At 34.2% G+C, this 19,220-nt stretch overlaps 2 long non-coding RNA genes across 2 annotated transcripts; both read left to right on the plus strand.

Moving 5' to 3' along the window:
• The first annotated feature begins 10,079 nt into the window (after positions 1 to 10,079).
• On the plus strand, positions 10,080 to 11,585 carry LOC126972403 (uncharacterized). The gene is made up of 3 exons (XR_007731132.1): positions 10,080 to 10,417; positions 10,550 to 10,722; positions 10,834 to 11,585. It is a non-coding gene; the product is annotated as an uncharacterized LOC126972403 (long non-coding RNA).
• A 1,878-nt stretch (positions 11,586 to 13,463) lies between these two features.
• On the plus strand, positions 13,464 to 17,966 carry LOC126972401 (uncharacterized). The gene is made up of 4 exons (XR_007731130.1): positions 13,464 to 13,672; positions 14,357 to 14,439; positions 15,373 to 15,554; positions 17,528 to 17,966. It is a non-coding gene; the product is annotated as an uncharacterized LOC126972401 (long non-coding RNA).
• Positions 17,967 to 19,220: the final 1,254 nt, after the last annotated feature.

A 19,220-nucleotide genomic window follows, 5' to 3' on the forward strand; every position in this document is an offset into this window, starting at 1 on the left:
CCAGTTAATATAAAAAAAAAGTACACAATATCGTCATTATTAAAATCGTTAAAATAAGTAGTAGATTATATTGTTAGGTTTTTGGCGAATGGATTAGACAGATTAAGACTTTCCGAGCAAAAATAATAAATTTAAATTCCGTTAACTTAAAAAAGCTTAAGTGCCCGTTGTATTTATAAAAACACAGAACAATTCGGATTATAACGTTACCAGATTTAAAACTTGTCATTTTTTAACGGTTCCTTTGAGAGCTTTAAGGCTCATCTCGGATTTAAAACATATTAAGTCAATTATAGTTACCGTAAATTGTATGAAAAGAAATATTTAAATTTCTAATGGATTTGGATAAATCCATTTCTTTTTGTAGGCAGTATAAGATACTATAAGAATGAATGCCGAAAAAATGTTTTTAGTTGTCGCTTTTAGTGCTTCATGTTTGATTGTTTTTTTTTATGAGAGTAGGGACGGAATGAGCCTGTGGTATTATAACTAATTAAAATATTATGACAGTAAAATATGCCCACGTGAGTGTTCAGAAGAGCTAATTCATGCCGCCGATATTATCCCCGCCATATGGATGTGTGGCGGTACCCCACAGTGCGGTTTAATCGAACTTTTTTCCACGTACAACAAAGCTGTGTAATGAACTTCCTTGTGCGGTATTTCCAGGACGATACCACATGGATACCTCTAAAACGCGTAAACCTTCCGTAAAGGCCGCCAACTCTCCTGTAATTCCTCTGGTATTGTTCCACCCCAAGATAGCCCGGACGATAACGAAACTGTCGTGGTAGTGGACAGGGCATATAACTCTAATGACAGATGACAGGGGCAGTAAAGTCCTCTAATAGGGACCACGTAGTGAAAGACGCAGTGTTGGCAGCCCCTCCACAATATTGCCGGAATAGGTTGGATGAGGAGCGATCGTCATGGAGATCTTTGGGGGAGATTTTTATCTAACCAACGTCTTTCGGCTGTTAAGTATAATTGATGAGAGATGTTAATGCTTCCGTCGTAAAGCCCAGTCCTTGCACCTTCATATTTCCCAAATGTTTCAGTCTCTTCAGTATTCTTTAGGCAGTGTCAGGTCAACATCATGAGATAACTGCCAAAACTATCTGTTTGTTACACTTTGATTAGAAGCCCCAAAATTTCCAAACCAACTGCATCATGGATCACCTACAAGATGGCAAAAAGCCAGAAATAAAATCTGAAAATAATGTTTTGTGTTTTCATATAAGATGCGAAGAAACATTTTCTCCAACCTATTACCTAACACGGTGTGTTTATGTCGACACTAGTGTTTTCGTTTCACTGAGTTCACAGCCGAGCGTAATAGCACAATCTTTTTTTTTGCGCCCAATTAAAGGGAAAGGGCTACCCTCCGGGATAACGACGAGAGAGAGGTGGTGAATGCTCATGCATACCAACGCAGCCTAAGTCTGCCTTGGTTATGTGGGACTCACGTTAAGCCTAGGAGCCTACCCACTAAACCCCACCTTAGGTTGGCTTTGGGCAAGTGGGCAGTTGGCAGTTGGGCAACCTTCTCTTGGGGTGATAGGCGCAAGCGGCACTCCCTATGGAGTATCCGCTGAGAGTAGGTCAATCTCAAGCTTAGGGCTATCAGCACAAAGGAGGCTTATAGTCGGTATGGGGTGTTTACACACGAGCCCAACATATGGGCCCCGTTTCGGTGTCTGTATACGTAAATGTATTTTCCTCCTCTCGAAACATAAAGAAAAATAGAACTCTGGAAATTCGAGCAACTCTTCATTGGCAAAACGTTAGAGGTGATACTGGGATGATAGCTTAAAACGGTAAGATACTATTTGCTATTCATACGAACAAAAATTGTGGATCAATTCAGTCAACAACAAACACCTCCCCACAGAATTCTGCGCATGCGCACCGCGTACGTGCAGCTAACCTCGACGGCTTAATGAAGTTTAAAACATAAATTAAACAGTTTAATTTGAATCATTTAATGGGTCGTGTTGTGTCGCTTCGCTTGACACTGATTGCTGTGCTCTAGTTGAGTGATTGTGTCGATAAAAACATGTATTCATTTTTATCGATAATGTTTAAAGAGTAGTGAATTTAATATGATAAAGGTAACTAAATTGACTTTGATTGATTTGGACCGTCTCTGCCAGGACTTGATGTTAGGTCCTGGCAGAGACGGTCCAAAGATAGCCAATAATTAATAGTATCTATCGTATGCTAACTCTACTATTGCCGGTGGGTTAGGGTCCGTATTTGTTTCCTATGATCCTCAGCCTAGATGGTGTTTCAATACGTAATCTATGATCAACTGTAGGTATTTTGTGTCTTTTATACACGGTTGCGAAGAGAGTTGCAAAATACTCTAGATCAGCAATTATTAAGTCATCCTATAGAAATGGACCTTATACAACCAACATAATGCAAGATACAATTCTAACGAGAGATTGGTTTCTGAGTTCCGTCGACTCTATCACTTAAATCACAATATTGAGTCGTTTAGTCGCCTCATGGATTTGATGGTCGACTAGAGATCTGGCACGTTACTCTGTCAGAGAACACGTTTGGCCATTAAGAATTCTAATGTTTCCAGCTTCTTGGACACCTAACCTACAGACTGCAACTTCAATATTGTTTATTATTAAAAACTAGGTAATTGTGAATAGTTTTTTTTAATTAAATTTTTGTGTAAAGTGTTTTATTGTTCTAGATATCAAATTGAATGATTTAAAACATAAAAGATTTTACCAAATTTGCTGATGTATTTTAACATCTTCAGTGAACGTAAGCCTTTGTGACATAACAATTGTATGTAAGTATTTGAAAGTATGTATTTTTATATGATCACACTTTTGATGAAATATTATTAGTACATATAAAAAAAATATGTAGTTGTGTATCAACTATCGATACAGATCCCAACACTAGAACAATCAATAAAAGTGGCGCGGAACAATGGCAGCTCTGCGGGTGGTCAATGCGGGCGGTCTATATTAGCGACACCCTGCGCTGTCCACTCTCTGATGGCTCCGAAATCTAATATATTAGATCATAATGTTCATATTAGGACACTGTAGGTACCGTTTATCCGATAGAATGTACCTTACACAGGAATCTTGTTGCGTGGCTTGTTGGGCACCACAGCGACACCTTTTTCTGACACCAAGCAACTGTGTGTCTGAAGGGCGTCGAAGTTTGTGAAATAGTGCAATTACTGTCAAGGCTTAGACTAGCTTTTTTTATTACGGCAACTATTAGATGCTTGTGTGCGTGACATCTTGACATTCAATGGCATCTTTCAAATTTTGTAACAAACGCTTCGTGCTATTTTACATTGAAATTATTAAAATATTAAATACTTACTAATGATATGTGATCCCAGTGTCTTTCTTATTTCTTGTAATATTATTTTCACAAAGCTTTACTACGCAATCCGGCATTCTAATTTCAAGTATTAGCAAAGCTTAACAGAACAGCGGTCTCCGCTGCGGTATCCCGCAGTGAGAATATGAGATTATAGATATGTTAGCCCTCCATTTTTCTGCATTAGTTATTAATTATATAATAAGCTCGGCAACCAGCTTCTACGATAAACCCTGGATACCTCTGGAAAAGCATGGCATTATTTGACTCATGCAGCCATTGCTTGAGGCTTGTATTAGAAAAGTCAATAAAGTACCTCTAGAAACTTATACAAGTAATTACTTATAATATTATGTACGTAGTTCATTAAATTCCTAAACAAGTAACAAAACAATATAACTCGCTCTTCTGTAAATATAGCCTGAAGCATAAATAAACAGAAATAACAGCCCTCAACAACAATATATAATTTGTTTATTCATATCTTTAATTACCCACTTCCCATAACACAGAGTATAAAATGGTCAGAGTTAAAATTCAGTTTTGGACTTAAGTCGGTTTGAAATTCAATTCATATATTTGTCGTTAATCGTCTTGGTTCTCAATCAGATTAAAATTGTGATGGCGGGTGATTTGCCACCATTGGTAGGTGCGTGGTTCGTTTGTGATTGAATTAATAAATAATTCCAACTTCCCTGACTATCGGAAGGTACTCAAAAACATATACATTCAGACTTAGATAGATCCAATTAAATAAATACCCAAGATATTTTTGGATTATATTAATGTAAGCTTGTAGCAAATCATTAATTTTGCTTAAAAGCTATCACTTTGGAATTATTTTCGTTAGACCATTACCACAGCTCCGAAGACAAATAGCACTATAAATATTACAAACTATTAGAAAATAGGTACTAAGTACGACTATTAGAAATCTGGTAAATGTCAATAGATATATTTTACCCTATTACTCTATTAGTCGCAACAGGTTAAAACCACAGTCTCTGAGTATTTAATACTCACGCGTAAGGGGTAATAATAATTAACTGTTTGAAATACTAAACTTGGACCGTCAAATAAGCACTTCTTTTCTCAATTATTACTCTTAACTAAGACATTTAAATGAAAGGCAGCAATTTGTAGTACCTTCAACTACTGACATTGATAAATTGTTTGCTTTTAAATCATGTAAGTAGGTACCTATATACATAATTATATTATAAGTCTTGGTGTTGCTCATTTATTTAAAAAAAACCATGTGGTGGCGTGGGTCACCGGATAGGAACGAAGTTCCTTATTATAAAATAAAATTTTTACTGATTTCCTAAAAAGAATGAGCAGTTTCCACTGAATTCCACTGCCTGAAATAAAATAAAAAGTGTGTGTATACTTATGCATGCACACAAGAAGTTATACTTCTTTGGCGTAACAAAACAAATCCTTAAAATTATTTATTCGTCGTGCTATTCTACGTTTGTAGAAGGAACTATGTTATAAAAATCGTGAAATAAACTATTGAATATTAACGCATACGGCTGTATTGGCTTGAACCCTTTGCCTGTTCTAATAATGGACGTAGAAATAAAAAAAAAATGTCGCAAACGTCAAAAAATTTCAGAAACCTTTTATTTTTAGAAGTCGTAGTGCGCGCACTACCTTAAATAGTCAAAGAAGTTTATCTTCATTACCATCAAAAAGGTACTGCCAACGTAGTGTTTAAATTCTCTTTGGGACTTGGGTACTGTAAATGTCATTATGTTTTGCATTTACGTCAATGTAATTTTGCAGTTAACCTATATATTATTTAAATATTAGTTTATTGTATTTTGGTTTGATTTGGCCTTGTTACCAATGCTCTAAATAAACTAGGATGCCGCAATCACTCGTCGTACTGCTTCGCTGCGGCGTATATTTGACCAAAGCGAGATAAACTAAATCTGTGTACATTAACAAAACAAATTAATCCTAACAAGATATGATCAATGGGATTTTTAAATAAATATAAATAGCGTGTGCTAATTTAGAATAATTTTATAAATCATGTTTGTTTTTAATTATAATAATTGATCAAGTCGAAATTCAAAATTCCTTCTCGACAATAACCTAGAAAATTTCGAAAGCTTTCTATAAGTTCAAATTTTTTTTAAATCGGTTCAGAAATGGCCGTGAAACAATTTAACACACAATGATATTTAAAAGTATAGATCGGTTACCTAGTTAACATTCGGTGTTTATAAATGATACACTAACGCACACATTAAAAACTTAACATTGCAATAGCACTCTAAATTACGATTACACGTCAAAGAAGGATAGTTAATGCAATTATCGCAAGCGAAAAAGAGATAAATCTAATTTGCTAATTGCTTCGTATTTGAACAGAAAAATATACAATAATTCATCAAATATGATTTTTTACACCATGATTTATGCCTAAAATACGATACATTTATGAGTTCATGCAGTAAAAGTTATAAAGTAAAACTGCATTGAATTAGGTAAATAAAATGTCATTAATTTTATAGAAATTTAACTTAATATTGATTATTATATATAGTCACATTGATGATATCAATTATTTGTACATAAAATAATAAAAAACATACAGACATAACAAAACAAAACCGAAATGTACAGTAATGGTCCCATTTTTACAATTTTACCAACGATCGCGATTGATCCCAAAAAGTTTTAAGGTTACAATTATTATTTTTTGTATCTTATACTATTTATGAATATCTTTTTGTTGAGGTTTTATTACAAGAAGAAAATGGGAGAAGAAGAAAATGATCCATTGATTCTTCTACAGTTAGCAAGGGTTATACCGAAAGGGACAGTGTTACTGAAAAAGCTCCTACGTAAGCAAACAGCACTCACTGTTTAAGTCAGCGGACTTACCCTTTTAGGGTAGGTAGCGACCTACCCTAAAACTTGTTTTTGAAGTTTGATAGTTCAGCTACCTATATACACACTTGTTTATTAAAAATTATTACATTTCGTATTACATTCACTGTCATCATTTCCTAAAATATACTACCTCGATCATCCCGCAACAGACAGCATCAATATTTCGTCGTTTCTGTACGTTAATCTATGTCCGCACTCGAGACTTGAGTCTCGTTGTCATGGCGACATATTTACTTTGTTAGAGTAATAATGAAATCAAATAAAATTTTATAATTCATGATTTCTTAACTGTATAATGTAATTCTATTAATTTTTTTTTACTTTCGTAATAAGTGCATCTTCCCATAACAAAAGATAATAATAATAATAATAATAATAATAATAATAATAATAATAATAATAATAATAATAATAATAATAATAATAATAATAATAATAATAATAATAATAATAATAATAATAATAATAATAATAATAATATATAAATATAATATATAAGATGACATTTTAATGTTGTACCTATATGAAATTGTAAGCAATTCTGTCAACAACAAACGCGTCCGTAGAGATTTCGTAACGAGAGAGCGACTACGACCAAAGGGACCAATTGTCTCCATTTAGGCGATTCATTTTCGGCGCGCTAGTGACATATCTACTTCTTTTAATACTGTAATATTATTGTTTAACACAGAAATCAATTGGAGTCACCCGGTGGGAGCTCCGCTTCGCTTCGTTCAATAAAACTAGGTACCGCTTCGCTGTGGCGTATATTTGAGCGAAGCGAGGTAAACTAAGGTCTGTGTACAAAAACAAAACAAAATTAATTCAAACAAAAACAATAAAAATAATATTTTGGAAATTGGCGCCATATTTAAACATGAGGAATTAGCGCCTTATTTGGTCACATGAGAAACTTGTGCTGATTTGCAAATTCAATAACTAAGAACCTGGCAGTCGAATCACTCTGGATTTTTGCCTGAACATACGTCTGGCCATACTTAACACTTTGAACAATATCAACATCATAAGAAAATAAGGCAAACGCGAGACATTTTGTATCTAACATTGCACATGAGAAAGTTATGCTAATTCATCATAATTATTGAATCAAGTCGAAATTCTGTCTCGACAATAACCTAAAAATTTTTGAAAGCTTTCTATGAGTTCAATTTTTTTTAATCGGTCCTGAAATAGCCGAGAAACAATTTAACATAGAAATCAATTGGATTCACCCGGTGGGAGCTCCGCTCAATTTCGCTTCACTTCGCTCAATAAACAATCAATGTACCTAATTTGTCAGAAATGTGTCAAATGTCAATAATTCTTACTTTTTTTTTTCTTCTTCTTTTGGCAATAGCGTTTACTTTTTGCCAATAACGTAAATTAAAAGATTGGGAAACTAAGTTAAAAAAGGATACGGAACACGGGAAAGGATCAGATAAGTAGAAAGAGGATTGAAACGGATATTAAAAATTTCATAAATATATACTTGCTACTTACACAACATTACAAATATTTAAACTTTGATATGATTCTGAAGAATGAAAGATGACAATATTTTATAAAATTTACATGGATACATAATTAGAGAGGATATACAGGTAGGAAAAGGAACATTAAGAGATATTAGATCATTCAGGAATGAGGAGCGGTCGTATAGAGAACATGAAAAGAAAATGTGATCTAGATCACATTTATCAGATTCACATTCACACATGTCAGTAGATACAATGCCTAATCTGTTAAGATGAACAGGAGTGCAAACATGACCCAAACGTATTCTTATGATAGAAGAACATACTAACTTATTGCATTTGGCACGGAAAAACCATGGTTTAAATGAAATAAGTGGCTGAAGGTTAAAATATTTCCTGCCTTTTGATTGACCAGTTTCAGTCCAAAGTCTATTCCAACAATCCTGAAGGTGAACTATAGGAAGAGCACCTAGATCCTGATAAAAAACTTTATAAGGGAAAATGTCGCCATCGACCACGGCTTCATTAGCTAGTTGGTCTGCTTTTATATTACCAGGAATGTCGCTATGGCTGGGGATCCATACAAACAACACAGAAAGACCAAAGTGATTGCATTTATTTAATAGATTTCTTAATTCTATGACAACAGAAGAAATGTTTTTTGATTTAAATGGGAACCTATTGAGAGACTGTAAGGCACTTTTTGAATCAGAGAAAATTATTGTTTTTGGAAGTTTAAATAGAATAATATATTCAATAGCCTTAAAAATACCATAACATTCTCCAGTAAACACCGATGTTTCCGGAGGTAGTTTAATTTTCTGTGATATTTTAAATTGAGCGTGATAGACACCTACACCAACGGGATCCGAGGAGGAATGTTTAGACGCGTCTGTGTAAATATGATGGTAATCAACCCAAACAGTATTTTTAAGAAGATTAAACGAAAAATTTGTACTAATATCGTGCTTATTTAAATCTGAGTTAAAATTAATTTCTGGAAGCAGCATTAATGCTTCAAAGCTAGTACTGAAAAGAGGATAATTAATGGATCGATGAATTAACTACTGAACTATTGATTAGACAAGGTGGTTTTTTATTTGACCAATATGCAGATGAATCTATATAATGAGAAAGTTTCTGAAGTTTGTTATAAAGAGAGTGGTTAAGAAACTGAAAAGATCGGAATATAAATTTGTCTGCTAAATATTGACGACGTAGATGTAGTGGAGGATCACCACATTCTACTTGAAGAGCATTGATAGGACTTGACCGCATAGCACCAGAAACTACTCGTAAAGCTTTGGACTGTATGAGATCTAGTTTTTTAAATGCCTTAACACTACCAGGCTCCAGCAAGAATGTACCATAATCTAATATACTTCTTATAAGAGCATTATGTAACAATTTCATGCAAAAAGGGTGCGCACCCCACCAAACACCTGACAGACATCTTAAAATATTAAGAGTACGGTCACATTTAGCATTTAGGTAATCACAATGTGGGATACCAGTTAGTTTCGAATCTAAGACAATTCCCAAAAACTTAACATTATCTTTAACTGGAATCTGATAACCCTCATAAAATATAGAAATATTAGGAGGAGTTCTTGATCTCGTGAATAAAACTATTGTACTTTTTTCAGGTGATAGATCAAGGCCATTTAAGTCCAACCAAGTTTTTAAATTTATCAGTGGTTGTGTTATAGAAGAACTAGCTTTTTCAATAGAAATATCACGACAGTAAATTAATAGATCATCAGCATACTGAAGAACATTTACACTATTAAGTGATGATTTTAAATCGTGTGTATAAATATTATACAATATTGGGCTAAGTACTGATCCCTGGGGGAGGCTCTTTGAAACAAGTCGAGTAATTGACTTCCTGTCATCTAGTTTCAGGATTATGTATCTTTCGGAAAGCATGTTTATGATAAAATTTGTTAATAGCAGAGGTATATTAAGTTGTAAAAGCTTACTCTTTAAAATACTTATAACGACATTATCATAGGCACAATTTATATCTAAGAACGCAGCTATTACTGATTTATTATTTGAAAATGATAATTGAATATCAGAAATGAATATACTTAAGCTATCAATAGTACTTTTCCCACGTCTGAAACCGAATTGGGATTCACATAATAGACCGTTATGCTCAACAAACCATTCTAAACGATTTTTTATAAGATGTTCTGTAATTTTCATCAAAACAGAAGAAAGTGCGATTGGGCGATAGGCAGAATGGTCTGAAGAACATCTATTAGGTTTCAGTACGGGAATTATTTCTTGACGTTTCCACGTGGAGGGGATGTTACCAGGTGTCACTATGGAATTTATAAGAGATAAATAATAAAATAAAGCATCATCATCTAAATGAGAGATAAAGGAATACGGAATACCGTCCAGTCCAGGAGCAGAATCCTTAACATGAGACAATACACCTTTTAGTTCAGTGAGAGAAAATATACTGTTTAAACCAAAACAGTTATCATTATTTATATTTATTACAGGGTAACCAATTATTAAGTCTTCAGGAACGAAAGGTGGAGCCAATTTATCTAAAAAGCTATTAACTAAATGAAAAGGGATTGATTTTGGAGATGAATCTTTGTATGCAGATCTAAACCTTCTTATATTTTGCCATACAAGAGATGGTTTGACATCAGGTGATATTGAATAGCAGAAATTTTTCCAGCCATCAAATTTCTTTTTCTTTAGCAATTTTGAAGTTTCTGACATACTCTTTGTAAGAATTTCAAAATTCTCATCAGTGGAACATTGACAGTATGTAATTTCAGCATATTTTCTTCTCTTTACTGCCTCAGTACATTCGTTATCCCACCAAGGAGGAGAAGGAATAAAACCCAAAGAGCTATTTTTACTTGGAAATATCTCATTGGCAACCTCAATAAAGATTCTTGCTAAAGAATCTGCACACTGAGATTCTGTACCTGGATTAATTTTTGGAAGTGTAATAATTTTGTTTTTTATTAGATCTTTATATAAATCCCAATCAACATCATTAAGCTTATATTTTAAACGAGGAGAATAAGTATTATGTAATACTTTGTTATTATTGCAGGTTGGAAATGATAATAATAGTGGGAAGTGATCACTACCAAAAGTAGATCGTAATGGATCCCAGGACAAAGAAGAAGCAAGATTAGGTGTAGTGACTGTTAAATCTGGAGCACTTGGGCCCTCGTCAGGATGAGAACGTCGTGTAGGACGACCATCATTTAATATACACAAATTCACTGAATCAAATATATCTATTAATGTGTTACCATAACTATTAGAAGATAAGTAACCCCAGGATTCATGGCGACAGTTAAAATCACCAAGGATCATAAAAGGCTTCGGAAGAATGGAAATAATATCTTTAATTTCATTTAAGATTGCAGAAGAAGGATGAGGTATATAAATAGATACATAACAGATATTTTCAACTAAAGCAGCAATAATAGAAAAATCATTACTGTGAGAAGGAATAGAGAAGAGAGAAAAGGAAAGAGGGTGTTTCACAAGCATGGCTACTCCGCCATGCCCATCCACACGATCTTCTCTGAGACATGAATAACCACGAATCTTAAACAAAGATCCTGGTTTCAACCATGTCTCTTGAAGAGCACAGATATAAGGTTTATATTTATTTAATAAATAAATAAGATCACTTTTTTTAGGAGTGATGCTTTGACAATTCCATTGAAGAACTTTGTCCATTATTTGGTTTATAAATTTGAGTAATTGCAGAAACTAATAAGGCAGCGTTGGACGGTGAAAATTCATTCGATTGACTAAGAGATTTTATAAGAGAAATAATTAGATCAATAACTGAGGATTCCAAAGGATTTTCATTTTCTTTGTTAATTAATGCACATCCATTAGAGGGTTGGGGAATATTAAAATCCCTTAAAATTTCTTGGTGAGCAGATTTGTCATATCCTTTGCTAAGTGTAGGTGGAGGCTTTGGTTTAACAAAAACAGTTTTTTTATATGAAGTATTGTTTATAGCTTTAGGTGTTGAATGTTGATGCTGGGTTGGAAAAGTATTAGGAGTGATGTTAGGTGATGAGAGTAATGTATCTGCATATGAAATTCGAGAGACAGATGGATGTATCTTTGAAGCTTCTGAATAGGAAATAAAGTTTTTAGCCATTGATTCCTTTATAGCTCTTTGTCTTTCATATTCTAAACATTTTTTATCAGTTGCAATATGGGAACCTTTACATAAACAACAAGATATAAAATCATCTTGAACAGAGCAGTTATCACCACTATGTCCTTGACCACATCTAAAACATCTTGGTTTAGATCTGCATTGAGATTTCACATGACCAAACCGACAACAATTGTAGCATTGAATAGTAGGATATATATACAAGTCTACAGTAAGAGAAGTGTAGGACATATATACTCGTTTAGGCAAAAACTGTCCATCAAAAGTAAATACCACAGACTCAGTACATTTAAGATGGTTTTGTCCATCAATCATCATCTTTCGTTTTATTCTCCTAATTTTTATGATTGGACCACAGCCAATAGGAACAGAAACATTATCTTTTATTTCCTCTTCAGACCACTCAGCTGGTACTCCTCTGACTATTCCTATTCTACTCACAGAAAACGATGGAATAAAAGCCTTATATTTTTCATTTTCTAAATTTTTGTTTTCAACAAAGTCATTTGCATCTTGGTACTTAGAAAAAGAAATAGATAACCTATTCCGGCCTATCCTTTTTAAACTTCCATTCACAATATTTTTAATAGAATTTCTTTTGAGAAAACGATTTGGTCGTAACTGGATGTAAAGTAACATTATCATCGGGAGATGAATACTGTTTCTGAATGTGTACAACAAAAGGAGCAGCATCTAATGAGTTATATAACAGCCTTGCAACAGGGGGCTGTGGCTGTTGTGGAGTGTCTGTGTTATTTTTTTGTATTGTCTCTACTACTATAGAAGAATTATTGCAGAAATCGACTTTGGAAAGAATTTGTTTGTCAGTAATGTCTACACATTTGCAATCACTTTCCTTAATATCTTTCTTATCACCACGGTGTTTTCGTCGTCTTTTATTACAGTGTCTGCATATTCTGGGTCGAGCTGACACTCTTTTACGGCCACTAGATGTCTGAGACACAGAACCATCTGTATCCATAGTGCTACCTTCGTCATTATTAGAGATTGTCACTACATGACCTATATCATCATATATATCTATAGGATCATCCGGGGGGTCCATCATATTATAGAAAAGTGAAGAAAAGAAGACTTACCAATAGGATGAAATTTACACAAATTAACACTTTAATAAAAACTAACTACTAAAATATATACAAACTACAACTTATCTGATCAAAATATCTGAATATTTACATGAAATTTAAAAATAAAATGAAAAATTATTAAAATTACGTGCGACCGATCTTAAGTTTCCCGCCCTTTTTCAATACTTGTCAATTATTTATATATAAATAATAGTCAGCAAGATATTTTTTTTTTTTTTTTTGGAGTTTATGGCCTGGTATCTAGACCTTTAGTCTTGGGTATTTTTATTAGGTATATTATAATTTCCCAACTGTATTTTTGATGAATTTATATAGAGGCACGTAATAGGATCTATTTTTCAACATATCACTCAGGCGGCGGGAGGGATCTTGCACTGTCAATTGATTTTGCACTATTTCACTAATTTCACTGACAAGAATCAATCTGGCAAACGAAAAGCACTCACATTTAAATATGAAATGTTCGATATCACCAACAGAATTATTGCAGAAGGTGCAGTAGCTACTCTCCACTATGCCCAACCGAGCCAGGTGGGCCGGGACGGTGGAGTGACCAAAACGCAGTCTGTTTATAGTCGTAATAAAGTCCCGATTGGCCATTTTCAATTTGTTATACCATGGTGCCACAGGTAAGTTTGCTTGAATATTTCCATACCATTTACCCTTCTGTTCTTGGTCTTGTTTCCAAAATTCGGCCCATAAACTATTGACCTGGTTGTCAATAGATTGATAGCAGTCGGTCAAAGGTACTTTTACTATGGAGCTAACATCCAACATGTTGGTTCCATCACGTGCAATCTTATCTACTGTCTCATTTCCTGTTATGCCCCTATGTGATGGAATCCACATGAAAGAGACCTTTATACCCTTTTGTGCATAACTAAATAACAATTTTTTTATATTATACAATATATAGTTTTTTTTTAGTCAAATCTGAGATTGGTTAAACTTTGGACCATACTTAAACTGTCTGTTAAAATTAAAAAATTATTAAAACTATTTATACGTGCAATCCACTTCAGGGCCTCGAGGGCCTCTGCAGTGAAAACACTGCACTTAGGGTCCAGAAGAAAACTTTGACCAAACTTGGATTGGGGATCATAAACAGCACTGCGCACAAAGAGCTCACTTTTGCTACCATCTGTATACAAAGTATAGTAGTTATTGTTGGAAAGAAAACTTAATAATTCACAATTATTAAAAATTTTTTTAGTAACAATATTGGTCTCAAATATAATAGAGGAATATGGGTATGAGTAGCATGTCCACTTTGATTGTTTAATTACATTTTTAAAATCTTCATTCATTTGCAGTACAATGAGAGGTAGAACTGGGAAATAACCTTGTAAAAGATCACCTCCCGAAGTCTGCTGAGCCAAGCATTGTACAGGAAAAGGTACTATTTTTTTGAGAACATTATCATTACCAGATAACAGCTTTAGTAAATATCTTTCTATTAGCAGAAGTCTTCTAAGACACAGTGGCATTATTTTGGTTTCAACTTCCATAGCTCGTATGGGAGTTGAACACATAGCCCCAGAAATAATTCGCAGAGCTTTGTTTTGAATTATGTCTAGTTTTTTTACACAACTACTATTTGAATAGGCTAAACAACTGTAGTCGAAGTGGCTTCTGACTATAGATTTATATAGCATACTTAAAACTTTGGGGTCTGCACCCCAAGTCACACCAGCTAAATATCTTATAATATTTAAGCCCTTAAGAGAATTAATTAGTTATAATGTGATTGATGTGTAAATCAAAACAAAGTTTGTTATCAATGACAACACCCAGGAATTTATGATTAGGTACAACTGAAATTGAATGATTATTGTAGAGTATGCCATTAGAGGGAAAGTCTTTACTAAAAATCATGGCCTTGCTTTTGTTGGGGTTAATCTGTAGAGCCAACCTGTCATTATAATATATGTACAATTGATCTAAAGCATTATTTATACTATTTACAGCTCTATCAACATTATGGCCTGTACAATATAGTACAAGATCATCTGCAAATTGTAAAATATTTACACCTATATTTACAAAATTAAGAATTTGACTTGTATATACATTGTACAGCAATGGAGATAATGTAGCCCCTTGCATTGTACCTTTGGAGACCCTTCTTGGACCATGGAGAATATTATTATGCCTTACATACAAAATTCTATCTGTTAAAAAATTAAATAACCAATGGCAAAGTATGCCTGGTATACCAATATCAGAAAGAACTTGAACCAAAATGCCAGGGTCTACATTATCAAACGCACCTTGAACATCCAGAAAAACACAAACACTGGACTTATTTTTTTTTTTTGGCATATTTCAGATCTGACAAGAGAGAGATGAAGCTGTCAGCACAACTTCGGCCTCTCCGGAAGCCATATTGAACATGTGGAATGATGTTGTTCACCTCTACATAATACTCAAGATGCATCTTTATCATGTTTTCATTAAGCTTCCCAACACAAGATGACAATGATATGGGACGATATGAGTTAGGATCTTCAGGTGGCTTGTCAAGCTTAAGTAGAGGGATTACACACTGTGTTTTCCAAGATTTAGGAATTTTCTTTAAGTGCCAAAGAGCATTAAAATTAGCTAATAGTTTCTTTTGAACGGACTCATTTAGGTTTTTGATCAAATTGTATTTTTGGACAATCATCTAAACCAGGGGTTGTGTTTCGTCTGGATTGTAAACTTGTACAAAACTCACTCCAAGTAAAGGGTTCTATGAGGAAACTGGACTTCTGAAGGCTATTATTAATTTGAAAATAACTTTCTAGATTATCAATAACCCTACATCCATTTTGAGATAATTTTTCTAAGAGACGGACAACAAATTCGTCATTATATGTTCTGTTATTGCATTTTATTCGTTTAAATAACTTGATGTATTTCCAAATAATACTAACAGGTGTAGTTCTGTTAAAATTATTACAGATGTTCGCCCAACCATTGCGCTTATGTTCTGAAATAGTCTTTTTCTTAACAGCATCAATTATTTTGTAATTAATGTAATTATCAATGGTTGGGTCCCTTCTGTACAGTTTTAAAGCTTCATAAGTTTTAATAACACTCTGTTCACATGTGTTACTCCACCAAGGTGCTGGAGGTTTACAACGATAGTTATTTGCTTTGACAAACTTTGGCACAGTATCCCTCTTAAGTGTATCAAGCCTTTTGATAAATTCGTCATATGACTGTAATGGATTCTCATTATTAACTTCAAAATTATAAAAAGCAGTTATTGACAGCTCATTGTATTTTGTCCAGTCTGTCTTGTTGTATAAGAATTTTTCAATGGGAGGATTAATTTGGTATCTATCAACGGACTATAAAACACGAGTAAGCGTAGGAAAATGATAGCTCCCCATACAATCATCATGCACCCACCATTCGCATAGTGGAGTGATTGGAGCACTACAAAAGCTGACATCAATAGCGGATGGATTTCGGTTAGGATAATTCATAGTAGTGAAGCTACCATTGTTAAGGATACATAGATCAAATTCATCAATTAAATCGTATAACTGATGACCCCGACTTTTCGTGGTCATACACCCAAATGCCACATGGTGAGCGTTGAAATCTCCAGCCACATATATTGGTTTAGGCAAATCTCTAATTATATCACGCAGTTTACTTATTCTGAAGTTACCATTCGAGGGAGGGCAGTATACACATAAAATCGTTAATTGGTTACCACTTACATATAATGATAATGCCACAGTCTGAATGTCTTGGTAAAAATCTGGTTTGAATAATATTATATTTAAAATATGGTTTAATCAAAATTGCTACTCCACCATGCTCATTTCGGGCGTTATGATAGTGGGAATTATATCCTGAAATTTTAAAATGTTGATTGTCTTTCAGCCAGGTTTCATTGAGTAAACAGATATCAACATTTTGTTCAGCTAAAAATTTAGACAATAAGGGTTTTTTCCTATGTATACTTTGAATATTGTACTGAGCTATACATAACTGCTGTATGTTCTGTACTGTACTGTCCATTAATGTGACAAATTTTTTAAAAGTAAGTCTTTAATGAACAGTGTAGTCACAGGTTCATTATCTGTTTTATTACCCAATTCAACTAAAGTTTGGACCATTGCCATCAGAATATTCTTATTGTTTGCAATTTGAGCCTTAAGTTGAGTTAGGTTCAGGTACTGTTTTATTTACATTTTTATTTAATTTATATACATTTTGGCTTGATGGTAGAGTTTTAACAATGTTGCTCGAATGTGCAGGTAAAGACGGAAAATCAGATGACTTAATTGTATTAGCCACAGAGGCATAAGTAATGTTACCCTTTTTTTCAAGTATTTTCTTCATTTTAATTGGGCAAGATTTGGAAATGGCCAGGTGAGGGCCACTACAATTGACACAACACAAGTTCTCTTTTTTATCGCAGTCTCTGAAATTATGCTCCCCAGCACATATTGAGCAACGCTGTTTACCATTGCAAATTTTCGCAGGATGGTTGAACTTGAAGCACCGGAAGCATTGCTGCAACGGCGGGACATATTCAAACACCCGGAACGAAAATAGGTCATATTGGATGTTGTCGGGCAGAACATTTGATAAGAAAGTTATACTGACAGTCTCAAGACCTACAGTACTTTGACCGACTTTTTTCATGAATCTTCTCACTGAAATAATTTCATAGATCGAAGACAGTTTCGTATATAAATCTTTGTTCGAAATGTTGGTAGGCACATATCGGATAATTCCAGTTTTTTCTATATGCGCTGCAGGAATATGCGCCTTCAAGTTGTGCTTTGTTAAAAAGTCAGTATTTGTTATGAAATTATTTGCAGTGTTGTATTGTTTGAAAACAACCGCAATTTTGTTGGCATTGACTCTATGTAAAGCTACCACACCTTTCACCTCTGAAGTAAAAATATGATTTAAGTACACTGGGCTTTTATTTCCAAGTTTAACTTGTTGGTCCTGGCTTTCAACAAAAACCTTGAAGTCTGTATTTGTACAGTGTTCAGGATAAAGTCTCAGATAACCTGGCTTAAAAAACGGAGTAAAGTCATCCTCACCGCCGCCTTCTTCAGGTCCACATTCCTTCGCACCTCTTTTTCGAACAATTTTGGTTCGTTTCGGCGTTCCACCTGGGTCCTCCGGTTCATTCATTTTAATAATTAACAAAATGTACAATTATTTACACTGACTAAAATAAGTTTTGGTAATATTAACGCAATATATTTTAACGAATAACAGTAAAACTAATTAAATCGACCGCCACGTTTGGAGTTCCCGCCAAGAATCAGTCAGCAAGATATTGTCGCTTATCAACGCTTCGACGTACATGAAGAGATTTACGTTCCGGACGTTTTTTCCCAGTTAGGGTATAAGATTGTCGGTTTGGCACTTCCAAGTTCCAACAGAACCCTGGCGTTCAACTATCAATAGTGGTGCTATGTAAGTTCAAAATTGTATGCAATCTGTTCACAGTTATTTTGCCTCTCAGATTTGTATTAATTTCAATGACGTTCTATGACGGTTCTATAAACGTCATTGATTAATTTGCTTACAACTTACGCCATCGTAACTTTTAACTTTATAACGCCATACTCGAACTTTTTCTGAAAGGGGAATTGCTAATAAAGCTACTCCAATTGAAAATTATCGTATATTTCTTGCTTGACGGGTATAAAAATTAGGGTAACCCACAGTTGATTTTTCCCCGTATCAGATAGTCTGCAAAGTTCATTCTACCGACGGCTAGAAATTATGGTCACTGTCATAACATTAATTAAGTACCACCAAGATCTGCTATCAAAATAAATTCGTACACCTTCATAAATTGGTACGCCCTGCCCATTACAATGCGGTGCTAATCAGGATTCTTGAAAAACCCAAAAATTCTGAGCGGTACTACAATTGCGCTCGTCACCTTGAGATATAAGATGTTAAGCCTTATTTTCCCGGTAATTTCACTAGCTACGAGGCCCTTCAGACCGAAACACAATAATTCTTACAAATTACTGCTTCACGGCAGAAATAGGCGCCGCGCCGTTGCGGTACCCATAATCTAGTCGGCAGCCTGTGCAATGGACCTCCCTAGCCTCCCACTGGTAAAGTGTGTTTAGATTTTTAAAAAACTCAGTTTTATGCAATGCTTTTAAATGATTTCTCATAGCGCTTGTAGTTTAACCT

The sequence above is a fragment of the Leptidea sinapis genome, chromosome 26 (genome assembly GCF_905404315.1).
Source record: "Leptidea sinapis chromosome 26, ilLepSina1.1, whole genome shotgun sequence".
Lineage (NCBI taxonomy): Eukaryota > Metazoa > Arthropoda > Insecta > Lepidoptera > Pieridae > Leptidea > Leptidea sinapis.